The sequence below is a fragment of the Nothoprocta perdicaria genome, unplaced genomic scaffold, assembly GCF_003342845.1.
Source record: "Nothoprocta perdicaria isolate Ctin4 unplaced genomic scaffold, notPer1 scaffold_34, whole genome shotgun sequence".
Classification (NCBI taxonomy): domain Eukaryota; kingdom Metazoa; phylum Chordata; class Aves; order Tinamiformes; family Tinamidae; genus Nothoprocta; species Nothoprocta perdicaria.
The window spans coordinates 2,901,409-2,916,153 of record NW_020455577.1 but is presented as its reverse complement, the minus strand read 5'-3'; positions in this window follow the sequence as shown (position 1 = coordinate 2,916,153).

Genomic DNA, 14,745 nt, shown 5'->3' with positions numbered 1-14,745 from the left:
GCCGGCGCCGGGGCTGGTTCCTGCTGGAGGCTGCCCCTGCTCCCCTGGGTGCTCGTCGGTGCGGCTGCGCCTCAGTCACACGCTCCCTCCAGCGGGGCTCGCCGTGCCAAGCCGCCTCCCTGGGCTCAGGGAGGTAACTGGGACAGCCACAGTCACCCCAAGAGCAATCCCGGTCCTCCCACCGCTTGCACCTTCATAYAAACGTTCACCTGCAGCTTCCCTCGTGCTGCAGGCGAGCGCGGGATGCAGGGGTGACACAGCAGCCTCCCGAGCTGCTGGGCGGCAGCTGCCACTTTGGGTCTGACCCACCCAGCTGGTGGGTTCCATAGGTCAGCGGTTCTGACCATCACAGCAAATCATCATTTCAACGTTTTATCCGTATCTGCATTCATGTCCATTCATGTCCGACATTCAATTCCATGTATTTTATAGGTAGGTGAGTTACATGTTCCAGTTATTGCAAACAAGCATGCCCAGTTCTGCAGATCCTGATCCCACTTCAGTGGCAGCTTGACAAATACTCAGTTCTTAGAAAAACACAGCAACCACTTTTACTCATTTGTTCAGAACTCTCAAAGCCTGAGTGGGTAATGAGTGCTGTGAATCTCCTTGGTTGGCCACTCTATAAACAACCTAGAAAAACCACACCTCGGAAAGGTGTGGTGATTTCTTGGACGTGTAGCCCAGGACAGCACTATTTCRGGGTGCTGATAGTTGGGGTAAGGCAGTTGCTGGTGTGCAGGGTTATCCTGTGGTTTTTGCTTGTTTAGGGGCTTTTGGTACATGCAATTTGTGAGCTGCAGCACTCAACATTTTACCTGCTTTTGTTGTGGTCCAGTTGCTTCCCCTGTGTTTGGTAGCCCTTCAACACGGCAGTCCCTAAATAGGGCCACGCTGACATGTTGCACATCATTGAGGCCTCTTCCATAGGCTGCTGGGAGAATTTCAGCCAGGAGTAACCAGGAGCAATTGATTGTGTCTCGGCAGTGCCTTTCTGGGGGCTGGCACCGTTGCCTTTCTGTATTTTTTCCCGTATTCTGCGCAACAGAAATCAGATTTTTTTCTACATCACGGTTACAGACAGAGAGCCATCTGTGACAGACATTTGGCGAATCTGCAATGTAGCTTAGTGAGGATCTTTTAATAGACTCTGCTTTTTGGTAGGGCTGACCTCTCCTTGAGGAGAGCAGGGCAGCTTTCCGACGCATGGCGTAGTGAGCCCTGCTGCCCACCGGCAGCCTAGGCCTCCGCATGCAGTGGCAGCGAGCGCAGTGCGGCCTGTGCTGGTGAAGGGAAAGCCCTGCCCCTTTCCGTGTGCCTGGGCATTGAAAAGGCCCATGGATGCTAAATGCAGCACATCTGCACTGGGCGAGAAGCCGTGTGGGTGCGTTCACTACTACGTGGCATAGTGTCACTGGGACATGTGAGCACAGCAACTCCAAATAATTAATGAGAATGCAGTCGATCTGTGCTCTATTTGGGATTTACTGTCTTTGCTGTTACCTGAGTGCCCAGTCAGTGCTCTTCACATCACAGGTAGGAATGAAAACTCAGCACTCAGAGAGCTGCGAGAGACTGCGCTCGCTGGTGCCGTCCTGCGGTGCCAGGCAGGTCCAGGAGGATAAGAACAGGGTCTTGGGCGCCCAGGGTGCGAATGTGAATGCGACGTCGCTCACCTCGGAGAGAGGCAGCCCAGGGCCTGCAGCGTGTTCCGAGCACAGCGGAACCACGGGAAAGGAGCGGCCTGGTTGTGCTACGTAACCATTAGTAGGAAACACATGATCAAAGAGCAGCTAATGAATAAAACCCCCTCGTTTGACAGTTGGTGATTGCAATAATTTGCTGTTACGCTCTGCATGTGCAATCATAGACCTACACAAGTGTAGTATCCCTATCAGCTAATGGACTTATGTGTATGGCAGCACCAAATGTGGTGGCACCAAAACGGCCACTTGCTGGAGCCTTTGGCTTCCACTGGGATTCGTTTGTTGTCTCTAGTACACRTGGAGGGAGCCACTGCTCTCCCTCTCTGCATAGGGATCCATACAAGTGTTGTGGGGACTCCACAGGGTGTTTGTATAAGGGATATGGGAATGCCGAGGGTTCTCCTAACAGAAGAAATATACTTATAATCTTTCAGGACTAAGGATCATAAGGGGTGATGGTGCTGATGGGATCACCAGTATATACATATGTATGTATACACATATACATATAAATCAATTTCTGCTGTGTTGTCTTTATCATGAACAGGTGATAGCAACCATCTCGGATTGCTCCGTGGCAGCAGTTTCCAATCAGATGGATGAAGGCACTTAGCACCCAAGGCCAGAGGGCATTAATAGGCCTTAATGGACCCTCCTCCACCCCTTCCCCCCTGCCCAGGCCCCATTTCAGCCCAGCTCTGGGATGTAGGTGATCCAAGGGCTTGGAGGTCTGTGTCTCTGTACGTGGGATGGTAGGACGGGACCTGATTGCCAAGCCTGTCCTGCTGGCAGCCTCTGGGACACCTGGACAAGCATCCCTGCGGAGTGGCTCTGGGTTTGCTCTTCAGTGGGGAGACAAAAGATCTTTTCCGGGCGTCTGTAAGTTCATTTTGGGTAGAAAAGCAGTGGGGTAGCCCAGCTGCAGCTGGGAGCTGAGTGGGGCACTGAGCCTGCCCCTCAGCGCAGCCCAGGTGCTGTGCTTGAGCTCTCCCGTTATGGACAAGAAAAGGAAAAACAGGAGTGGGTGATGTCTGAAGCAGACATCTCTTATGGACAAACACATGAGGGTGGCTTGTGCAGGTATGTTGAGTAGTTCCTGCCTGGCTACGTTAGGGGCTACAGCTGCTCCTGAATAATCCTTCCTCTAACCTGTCTGTGCCTCAGTACTGTGTGGCAAYGTGCTTGTGTTAGCATCTCTCTGGCATTTGGTGGTAACATGATTGATTTTTGCCCCTCTCTCTATTTTGGGGAAATGCTTAAAAAAATGTGCAGTGTGCCCCTGGTCCCAGTTGTGTCTTCTCAGCCCCATTCCACGAGTGGGCTGAGGACCCTTACATACATCAGCTATATGCTTCTCAGCAGYGTTGGTTGGTAAGTGATCATCTTCAGGTGATCTAAATTGCTTAAGATAAACATTAACCAACTCATTAAGGGCTTTATTGTCTGCACCTGGGAATAGTATGAGGCATTAAAGGAAAGCACAGTGTTTTTGGTTTTATTTGTTTTCAGATCTCTTTGTAAACCTAAAATGAAAACTTGGGAGACTTGTTTTATTTTCAAGGATTTAGAGCTGCAGTTAGTGTGACCCCCCCCCCCCCCCCTTTTTTTGTGGTCTGTGGCCCTTTTACTATTTTTGTGGTGGTGCTGCTAATGGTGTGTTCCCTCTGCTCCTGTGTGCTGCTGCATGTAGCCTATGAGCTYCAGGCCCCAGCATTTGTTTCTCCCCTGAATTCTGGCCAGACTATTTCCTTTTAAATCAGGGTAAAACCCCCTTGTTTTAGTTGTTGTGCAGTCCTTCCTTTACACCCTGCCCAGGCTGTTTTGTGGCTCCTGCTCTCCAGGGAGCTCTTCTGGCTTCCCTGCCTGCTGGWGCAGCTCCTGCTTGGACACATCAGCGGGTGCCCATGGTGGGTGCCCATAGCAGGTGCCTGCTGTGAGGACTGCCTTTGATACACGAGGGCTTCCCATTTTCTGCTTTGGAATAGTGCTGTGTAGGTGTATCATGAGCTCTCTTGCTGCCTGTATAGATGAAAAAGAATTTAATAGTATTGTGGAATAGTGAAGACAACCCCTTTTTAATTGTAAAATGAATATAATTTTCCCAAAGAGCAAAAAAGSTCATTTTGGCTTCTTTCCCTACCTTTCCAAATTCCAGGGTCTGTTTGGATGTATTTAGCAGACGCCTTAGACTCCAGGGAAAGGTTTAAGCTCTTCCAATATAACTGGTGAGCAAGAGGAAACACTTTGTTAGCGCACATGTGATTTTTGTTTTTCTTTTACAAGTAAGACAAAAGCAATAAAACCAACTTAGTGTGAATATGTCACTTGAGTATTTCTTGGGCTTCAACGAAGAAGTCAATAAGGGTTAAGATGATAGTCGGTCTTATTTTCCTTCTATTTTCCGAGTCTATTGAAAACAGCATCTGTTAATTAGTTTGGGTCCTGGGAACATCCCCTCCTGGGGAGCAATGCCAGCTCCTCCACCAGGCTGAGTGCAGCCATGGGAGAATGGGCAGCGCTCCCAAGGCTCCATGTGTGACTTTTGGGCAAGTCTTGCTCTAGATTCACCCCTTAAACTGTGTAATAATGCCCCTTTTGCACCACAGAGACTTCACCTCTTTTTTTGAAGATCCTTGTGTTCTTTCAAGCACAGTTTACTGTTTAGTAGCTGAGCTGTGTTGTGTGGCTGTTGCTTTGAGTCCACAAGGTTGTCTGTAAGTGGTGGTTCACAGCTTTTATTTTTTGTTTCTATATATTGAATACAGTGTAAGATAGTCTGGGAGCATTTTAAAACAATATGTAGAATTGCTTTCTACTTACGTGTGATAGTCTTACTCAAAATATACCCAGGTTAAGTTTATAGTAACCCTGACCACACTTTCCTTATATAGGAGGCTGTTGTTGAACTCCTTTGGCTTATGCATACATATGTATTTGACATGCTACTTTTGAAAGCCCAAATGTATTTCCTTTTAAGTGGGAAGTACACTGTAGTTCRGCTCATTGACCAATTGGGTGTAGTCAGGGGCTAGTAGCTTCAATGCAACTTTCCCTTGCTCCTGGAAGTGCTCTGTGTTGGGAAAAATAATGGAAATTGTTACAGTAAAACAGAACATTTCTCCTTACTCGTGCATGGGTGTTTCCTGCTGTGTTGGAATCCTGTTTTGGTAGGAAACTGTAGCCTGGGTTTCCCCTAAGTTACAGTGAAGGGACAGAAAGGGGATAGAGGAGTATATTGACTTTAAGTGTATGCTTGTTTCTTGATCTGCAAGGCTAGGGCTTTCTAATGACTTAACAGCAATGCAGGATCAGGACAAAGCAAGAATTAGCTCTAGGTTTTGCTAGTTTTATGTCGGTAACTCAGCTGACAGCCATGGGATTGATTCTGAATTTTTTTGCTATAAGATCAGAAATAGGAACCGTGTGTGCACTGGAAATCTGGGCTTCCATACTCGGTCAATTTGTATCACAAAGGCTACATTATTCAGGCATGAGTAGTTTCATATTTAATATCATATTACATATGTCCCTTGATGAACAAAGGACTTTAATGTAATTGGGTTCAACCGTCAGGTTAAACCCCCAAGAGAACAGAGTTCAAGCTGTTAATAAATTGCTGCGGAATCCCAACATAAAATTGAAGGTTGGGAATTCCATCTGTTGTTTTAATAGAGAGCGTGAGCAGGAACCATTGCTTAAATATTTTAGAGCAGCTTGGGTAAGTGATAACTAGAGAGATGTGGTAGGACTTTATTATCTACAAGCTTTGACTCGCTGTGGTGATATGATGAGRCAAAATTGTAAAAAACAAAAATCCTCAGTGTGTGTCTTTTTTTTCTTGGCTAATATCTTGTGAGCTTCCTCAACACTTCCTGCATCTGGAATGACAGTCTGGAAGCCTGAAGTTGCCAGGCTCCTCTGCTCCCTTCATGGTGCCCACACTGCGGGAGTGCTGCAAAGGCCAGGCCTGAGCTAAGAGCCCCTGRCTGGAAGCACCCTGCTCTGAAGGTTTTATCAGGTGGCATGGGAATTGTTGGGGATGGAATGAGGAAAGCACAGCTGATSGGTGGCCTCCTGGGTATGGAAGTGAGGAGAAGCTAGAAGAGCAAACAGAACTTGTGGAGTAAGGGAAAAGAGAATGGTGTTTGAAATTATGTAATTTGGATGTTTTCCTTGTTTCTACTGTGTTCTGAGAAGAATTTGTTCCATTCAGCTCTTAGAGAGAAATGCTTAGGTGTGCAGTGCAAAAACTATCCAGATGGAGACTGGGGGCTCAGGGTGACAACTGATGTCCCTCTTGCCCCAACTTTTCCGTGCGAATCTGAGCGCCCTGCAGAGGAGGGCACGAGCGCGGCCTCCCTCCCACCCCAGTGTGTTCTTGCTCAGGCCACAGCGCCAGCTGCCCCGCGGTGCCATGGAGGGGACCTTGGCTGTTGCCTGTTGCCTCTGTGTCCCCAGTGCGCGTCTCCGCTCGCTGCCCAACGGCAGCTCCGGCAGGCAGCGGCGGATGTCGCCGCGGCCGCTTTGAATGCCGCCTTCGCTCTGCAACCCAAGCAAGCCCGCTGCCTAGGTGAGAGTAYGTCAAGCTTGCTTTCAATTAAAATCAAATTCGTGGTTCAGTGCCAGGATGTACAACATTTTTGCATAACAGAAGGCTTCTTTGTTGAAATATATTCAAAGACTTAACAGTGTGAGGTTTAAAAATACATCGTATTGATTTGTTTTAAAAACATCACATTTTTGTAAGTGGGTCATCTATCCATTAATTCATGTCCCTTATTGCTGAGAGATATTAATATAGATACTTTTTTCATAGTATTAATCTCCTGTAATATGAATCTTTTTGCTTCTAAAATAAAACCTATTAAGCATTTGTTGATTCATACAAAAATACAATAATCTGGCAGCATGATTAGATGTTATTTAATCTGGTAATGGTGCATGGTGGCTAGAGGAGGGCTGTTAAATAAACATGGGAGACATTGCTCTATTAAATAACAATTAATTCATCCCTTTGTATATCTCCTCGAACAGACCTCCCATTTCCTTGGCAGTGTTTCTAGGAACAGATTAATGAAATCTGGGGASTCATTTGCATATGCAAATGCTCTGTGCAATTATTTTATTTTTTGTAGTCACAGCAGACGTAGGTGACAATAAAACTGCTGCCAAGTTTTTGCCAAAATGTAAATGTTATCTGTTGCATTCTGCAAGTTGCCGCTCGCGCCTGCAGCTCCTGGTGTCCTGAGGGATCCAGCGGTGCCCTGAGGGATCCAGCGGGACTGGGGTGGTGACCAGCACCACRGAGCTCGGTGCCTCCCGAAGGGGCAGCAAGCAGAGCCCTTTCCTGCTCTGGGTTCCTCTCCTGCAGCTCTGGCAGAGCAGGGAAGCCCCGCCAAGGGACACGACCCAAGGGATATGTGGTGTGAAGGCCAGGATGCTAAAAGTGAGCTCAAGAAATAGCTCGTGAATCCTCTTCGTGGGGCCTGTGTGCGCAGCCAGCTYGGCAGAATGGCTGGGTCTAGGCCCTGGGAAGCGGCTGCTTTCCCACAGGTGAAAGGTTCAATGTTATCCACTGATCAAGTGCAGCCTGTTTGTAAATAGCTATTTTTCCACCCTCTGTTATGCTTTCTTACTGCTTGCATAGCTCTTACTGCATTATGGAGCTTTCTTCCTCTTTGAGCTGGGGTTTTTCAGTCACTTGTGGGTAAGGGCAGTAAGAGTCTGCAATTTGTCAAAAGATACAACCTCAGAAATACATGTGCAATTTCATCTGGTATGGGCCAGAAAAATGAGGTTTTATGATTTGTTAGTGACAAACTCTGTAAGTTCTTATTTTGTTACAGTCTTTATTTCTTTATAGGATTATATATTTTTACCTTAAGTGTTTCAAACTTGAAGGGAAAGATAACTCTTAATTGGAACATTGATTTTGATGCTTTTAATGGGCTACCAAAAGGTTATACACATTGCTTGTGGTCATAAACTCCTGCTTTACAAAGTTGGTGAAGATTCAAGAGAAGTTTTGTGTGYGAGTCTCTTCAGGCCTTGCCTCGGTTTGCATTAGCATTCACATGCCCCTGGCATGCTGTAAGGGACAGTTGCTTGAATCCCGTAAGGGTAGGAACATTTTAAATGGGAAAAAGACATGTCAAAAAACATATTTTTGATTTTGTAATGGAGTAATTTGTCTAAGAGGCATACCTGAATGTAAAATGCATTTACCAGGATACATTGCTAGCTAATGGAAGAACAAGCAAAATTYTGCATTGTCTTGCTAAAAAAGGTATTCAAATTGTTGGATCAAAATAACATGCACTCTGTCACAAATTGATAAGAAAATGGAGGTTTCAGATAGCTTTCCTATGTGCCATTTGTCCTTTGTTTCAGCAATGAGCAGGTAATTATCCCTGCTGCTTTCTAGCCCAGATCAGTGGTCAGGTGCAYGTGTGGCCCTTGGCAAGTGACTCCTTTTAATGTTCCTGTCTTGGAGCAATTGTCCTGTGCCGGGAGCTCTGTGCAGGCTCAGGAGCTGCTGGGAGGAGCTCGCAGCTCCTCAGTGCAGCCATGGCTGCGATGCTCCGCACTCGCGGGCAGCTGTCCAGAGCCAGGGCGCCTTCATTTGGAAGTGGCTCTCTAAAAAMCTTAACTTTAACTTCATACTGGATTCTAGGTAGTGAGAACTCCAGGGGATTCATTCTCATGGGATGCGTCCTTGTTTTTTTTTGTCGACTTTGAAATCATTCTCCTGAGGGTGTTTTGTCCTGATGGACCCTGCATGTCTGAGGAAGCTCTGGTGAACAGGGCTGCGTATTTGGAGAGCTTGTGCTTGATCACATCCTGTCTTGGTCCCCCCGTGACAGGGTCTTGTGGCCCTGTCACTGCTACCTGGGGCTGCAGAGAGCAGGTAGTCACCCGGGTTTAATGGCCCTGTTTGTTTCACAGCTGAGACAATGACAGTGCCTGTAAATATGTATATTTTAAARCAAATATTTACCCTATGGTAAATATGGGGTTTCCTGATCTTTGCTGAAACACTCAGAATTGGCAGCACTGAGAAAAGCGAATCAAGGAGCTCAAGGCAGCTTCTGCCTGCCTTCCTGGGGCACCAGGGGTTTGTGGAGAAGGAGCCTGTGCTGAACTTGTAGAGCAGTAGGGAAACTGCTGTGGGCTGTGAGTGTTGGAGTATTGTGACTAGGAGACCTCAAGAGCTGCTTGTTCAAGAAGATTAATTGCAGCTGGAGTCGAACTGGAGCCTTATCCCAGGAGCAGTCAGAGATAAGGTGACTTGTGCTGCTCTAACGAGCTCAGCCTAGGTGATCTCCTTGCAGAGGAGGAGATCAAGGGGATGGGATTTTCAGGAGTATCTGCACCTCTGTTTCTAATGTGCTTCTGCAAGTGCCGAGCTCTTATCTAATGTGTGGGCAGCTCTATACCGCAATACACAACTGCATGCAAACCTGTGCTTTCATTCTCTTTGTAAAATGAAAATAGCCCTAGTATTATCAGATATATTTTAATTAAGCTYTTAGATATTTAGCTGGCCTGGAACCTAAAACTTTAGTTAAGCTTTTTGAAGCATTTTARTGAAACTTAATTTGTAGGTTAGGAAGGGAAAGGCTGTCCTTGGAGAGAAGAAAAGGGGCCATATCTCCTAGGCAGGTGTTTTAGGGCTGTGGCTCTCTTGGCCAGGAGAAGTAAATGCTGTTCAGACACAGGAATGATTTATTTTTATATAGTATCTTTGGCTCTCAACACTATTTAGAAACACACAAATGTGCTGCTTTCTGCAATGCAGAGAGGCTTTGTAGTCTCTTGTTTTCCCTGACTTCTCTGTGCTGCGCTTCAAMTAGGAGGGAACAGCGGACCCCTCCACTTCTGTGTCCCATGGAAGGGCTTTTCCCTTCATCCTGCCCACCCGTGGTCCTAGCTATAAATCTATAAGCAGTGGAAAATTTCTACTAAATCTAATGTTGGATGAGCTGAAGATCAACTATGCAAAAAGTTTAGTGCTTTATAAAAATGTAAAATGCCAGCGCTGGAATCCCCCCCTGGAGTATTGTTAAGCCCCTTTTAACTACAACAACTGTTCCTGAAACAAGCAACCCCAAAACAAAACCGAACATTTTAAGGCAAAACAAGCCCTGGGCAAAGCTAGGCACAGCCTCAGCATTCATTATACATTAGAGGCCGCTCGCTCCTATAGCTGCAGGTGATCTGGGTGCTCCATAGCAACAACACTGAAGAAGCAGTTTTATTAAATACTGTGCCATTAAAAGTAATAGTGGCAGGGAATCTTCAATGTAATTTCAATAATTGGCAGACTGCTAGAATTTTGGACTTTATTTTTGTGGTTGGATGTTCTCATGATGCAGATTTTTAGGAGAAGATGCTTTGACCCTCAAGTGGAGGCCAGCAGGGAGCTGTGGGCAGCAGTCAGGTGGGCAAGGACATAGTAAATGTCAGAATATAATGAAGAGTCAGAACTATTATTTATATGGGAATCCTTGTTAGAATTGGCAATTTAGTGATGTAGTATTTACCGATGTGGAATGCAAAACTCTCTGTTTTGGTGTCAGATTCCAAGGCCACGTGCGATAGAGCCAGTCACGCCTAGCACAAGCGCAGGGTGTTGGAGGCCTGTTACCAGTAACCTCAGTGGAACAGAAGTGGGAGGCGAGCCTGGCAGTTGTGCTGCAGCCCCGGAGATGCCAACTTGCTGCACGCCTGACATGACAGCTCTCTGGTACCCGGTGACAACTGGGAAACTGCCCTCGGGGTAGCTCGGTGATTCTGAGTCGCTCGGTCAGTCAGCTGCGGCGCCGGAAACCGGTTGCGACATCTCTGTGCTGGAACAAAAATACATGGCAAAACTTCCAAAGCTCTTGTGGAATRGAGTTGTTTTCTGCTTTGCTCTGTTCCCTTCCAGCCTTGTCCTCCTGCTGYGTTCGGGAAGCGTGGATGGCTGTGGCGCTTGAGGGCTGGCCGGAGCCTGGTGCAGCCGCAYGCTGGACAGCCATGTGCCCTCCTCCTTGTCGAGCTCCTGCTCGGGGCTCTCTTAATGGGAATTAACCACCTGGGTTCCTTGTGCATGGAAAGTGATGCCAAAGCCATGCATGTACCTCCGAGGCCGGGATCCAGCTGCTYGCTCTGAACTGTGAGATGGCCTCATTTGACAGGGGTATCAGTGAGGCTATGGGAGAAGTTTCTTTCCCCTGAAACTCCATGTTTGCGAAGCGGCTCCCAGGACTGTGCTGCTTCTGAGAGTGCTGCCTGCACCTCGGTCTCCGTAGCCCTTGCCACAAGGGGGAAGCCTCAGGCTTTTTCTGAAGAGCAGCTGCGCAGGCATGCGAGTGGGGACGATGCCGTCCTTGTTGTCACTGGGCTCTTGCTAGGGGTGACGGGGATGCCTCCTTGCCCTGTGGAGCGGCCGCTCAGTTCCTTGCACCCTGGTCCTGTCCTGGAGCACGCGTTCCGCTTGCCTGGAGCRGCGAGGATGCTCCTGAGTGCACCCAGTGTGAGTGCGAGGGCAGTGAGGCTGGGGCAGGATGTCGAGCGCGCACCAGAGAGCAGCTCTGCCAGGAGGGCTCAGGGTGTCCCAGCACCCTGCAGTGCTCCTGGCTGCTGCAAACGGCCTTTCCAGCCTGAAGGGCTCAGGCTTGCACAAGGCCGTGCCAAGCTTAGTGGTGGCTGCAGCGACTCTGTGTAGCTCYGCAAGCAGCGGGTTGTGCCAGGCTTGGATTCCTCCCCTCTGTGTGCCTACCTGCTTGCAGTGGGTGTTCTGCCCGTGTCCTCGCCTCCTGACTGGGAGTCTAGTTCAGTGTGGGTGTGTTAGGAAGCCAAGGTCTGCTATAGTGCTCCAGGGACACTGCCTCTGCCTTGGCCTTCAGGTGAGCACACCAGGCAGACCTCTTATGTTTAAAGTATTATTTTATGAGAGCACAAAGTCAAATAAGGTGCTCTTTAAACAGATGCAGCTCAACTGCTGGATCAGTCAGATTATAATTGTGAAGAAATCGCTAGCTGCCTTACCCTCAAGCCTGTAATTCTCAGGAGCTAAATGACAGCCCTCTCTAGGTCCTTTGGAAAACCTTGCACTGTTTCTGAGGTGGAAGGGCAGGCAGGTCTTGCTGCCAGGTGCCATCCATCCTGCTGCTTTTCTGCCAGCCTTGGAAATCCTCATGCTGTGCATGCTGGTTCAGACCACTGAGTACRCTCACCCAGAGAAATAATAATGAAGGAAAACATGTTTTAAAAGCTTATTATTATTATTATTATATGTCACTGCTGTGGAAGGTGCAGTTCTCTCTCTCTCCAGTGGCTCTTGYCTGACCTGGAATGCAGGTGATGAATCAAGGCAAGCAAGCAGCCCTCGTCCCTACTGTCCAGCTGGGGTATTTAACAAAACATGATATACAGCAAAGTCATGGGGTGGCTGGTGCTCTCCTCGCACTGGATCCAGATGGGCAAACACAAAGGCTTTTGAAACTTGWTTTTTGCTCCCTACACCCGAAGTGAAAAAGACTGTGAAGAGCACATCCCAGCAGCACTCATCGACACCGTTCTTTCGCTAAAGCAAGGTAGGACTTTCACAGCAACTCAGTGCTTAAGGGTCCTGCAGTGCAAATGCAGGAGTAATAATGGTCCTTGAGAATATGGAAAGGCATCTTCAAAGRCATTGACAATAATCTGCTAATGTCAATGCTGATGTTTCACCATAAACRTGACAGATGTGCTTTGAGCCATTAGGCTGCTGAGGCTGTGAGTTCATGGTATTTGATAGCAATTCAGTGGGGGAGACTTGAAATTTCTCTTTTTTATGGTGGATAAAATACCAAAATGTGTAAACTAGGTGGCTTTTTGCTTTGGTAAATTAAAAAAAAAAAAAAAAAAAGGATAAAATACCAAAATGTGTAAACTAGGTGGCTTTTTGCTTTGGTAAATTAAAAAAAAAAAAAAAAAACAATTGACCACTTCAGCAGAGAAACATTAAGAGGAATTAGATCAAGACTTAAAAAGGTTAAGAGCATGGAGTTCTTAAATAGTGCAGAAATCTGCACCTTAGTGCAGTTCAGTGTAAATTCAGTGATTAAGCTCTGGGGCTCCTGCAAGCTTCTCCTGCTGGACTGTTGGCTCAGAAGTGCTTATTCCTATGAGATGGATTTTGCATTTATTTGCCTTTGTTGTAGTTTGTTGACATCTAGAGAACGTTATTTCTAGTTCTCAAGCCTGCAATCCAAACCCTAGCTACACAGGCTGGCTCACCATRGCACCCAAACATACTAAAGTCCCTACTTTGTGAAGCCCTTAGTGACAATGCAAACGCTAAAACCTTTTGCAGGATTGGAAACATGGATTATATTGGTATTATACAGGACACTGGGGACAGATGAGTCACTTGGCAGATTGACTTTATACTGGCATATTTATATTCGCTTTTTCTAGTTATGATACTTTAGGAATAGGATCAGGAAATGGATATTGAAACATTTCTTGCCAAGAGTGTGAGGATGGCTGAAACAGATGACATGATTCTTTTGATGACATGTCCTTTTGTACAACTGGGTAAAGGAAGGAGTAAAGGAGAAAAACAGTTTATATTATATGAAGCTCAGTTCAGTGAGCTTCAGGACTAAAATAAATAACCAGAGTACAGTGGAAAACAAACTCTAAACCAGTCAGTAACACTATTTTATTRTAAATGATGATGATGAGTAACTTGGCTAGAAGATGAAAATCCTACTGTGTGAAGGATTGTGGTTCAGAGCTACCAGGTTCACTGAGCTGAAATCAGAACTGAAACTGGATGCCAGCAGAATCAGACATTTTGGCTCCACAGAGGAAAACTGGGCAAGAATGAACTGCTTTTCATCCAAATGCCATGGCTCCGCTCCCTGGCTCTGGGAGGAACATGCACAAGAGCTCGCTTATTGTTTTCCCRGTGATGTATTGTACAGTTTGAGGGTACCAAAGTGCATTTACTTATTAGGGTAGTTAGAACAGCGCAAAGCTGTAGGTTAAAGAGGAGCTTGGGATGCAGGACTGGAAGGACTTCCTCAGCCACTGTTTRGTCTGTTCTAAGCAGTAGCTACCTTGGCATTATTTTATAATTGTAAAATTAGTTAGGTTTTTGCTTACTCTGTCCCTACTGATAGACTATTTCAAAGATTTTCTGATAAGATTCTTATTTCTTCTCTCATCTCACACAAAATGCTTCCTAACATACTTGCTTGTGTGGCTGGCACTATAACTTAGTAAGTTTCAGCAGTAATTCTGCTGAGGTAGTCGGGAAAACAGGAGGCAGCTCTTCTCACTGAGGAGCCTTTGTTTTCCTAGAGTAATGAACCAGCTTTATCTTCTTATTTGTTTAAATAAACAAACCCTCCACACCTGATGATTTAATAGTTGTTTGTTGGTGACGGACCTGGCAAGAGCTCTATAAATGAGACCTTTTGCCTGTGCCTTGTGCAGTGCTGTGAATCTTTCTTGCTGCTACTAAAATACCTCACTTGGTGGGGGACTTGCTTCTCTTCACTGCTGTGTCAACTTTGAAGTTGGTCTTAGCTGCCACGCAGAATCCTCAGGTGCTCTTGAAAATGGTCATCATGTGGCTACCTCTGAAATGCTTGTGAGTTCCAGGTAGAACCTGCCCTTTACATTTAAGGAAATTGAGGCTCTTTAATGTTTATATCCCTGACTTCTTCAGGCCACTTTCTTCCGTTTCCCTCCCTTTCTTAATCTTTGCCCCTTTGATATAAAAATCATAGTTGCAGACCARCGTTTACTTCTTTTTCTGTTTAACTTGATTCAATTTCTGAATACTTAATTCAAATTCTTTTTGCATTTGTAGCKCTTTTATAGGAATGCAGTCTAAAATAGCCTTGTTTCTTGTTGACTTAATTATTTCATTAAGAAATCTGTCACCTGCAACACAGGAATAACTGGGACAAATTTATTGGAAAACACTAGTTCAATTAAGCAAAGCTAATATTTCTCATTAAAATTCCTAGTAGCATTTAGCTACTAATAAGAAGTGAGT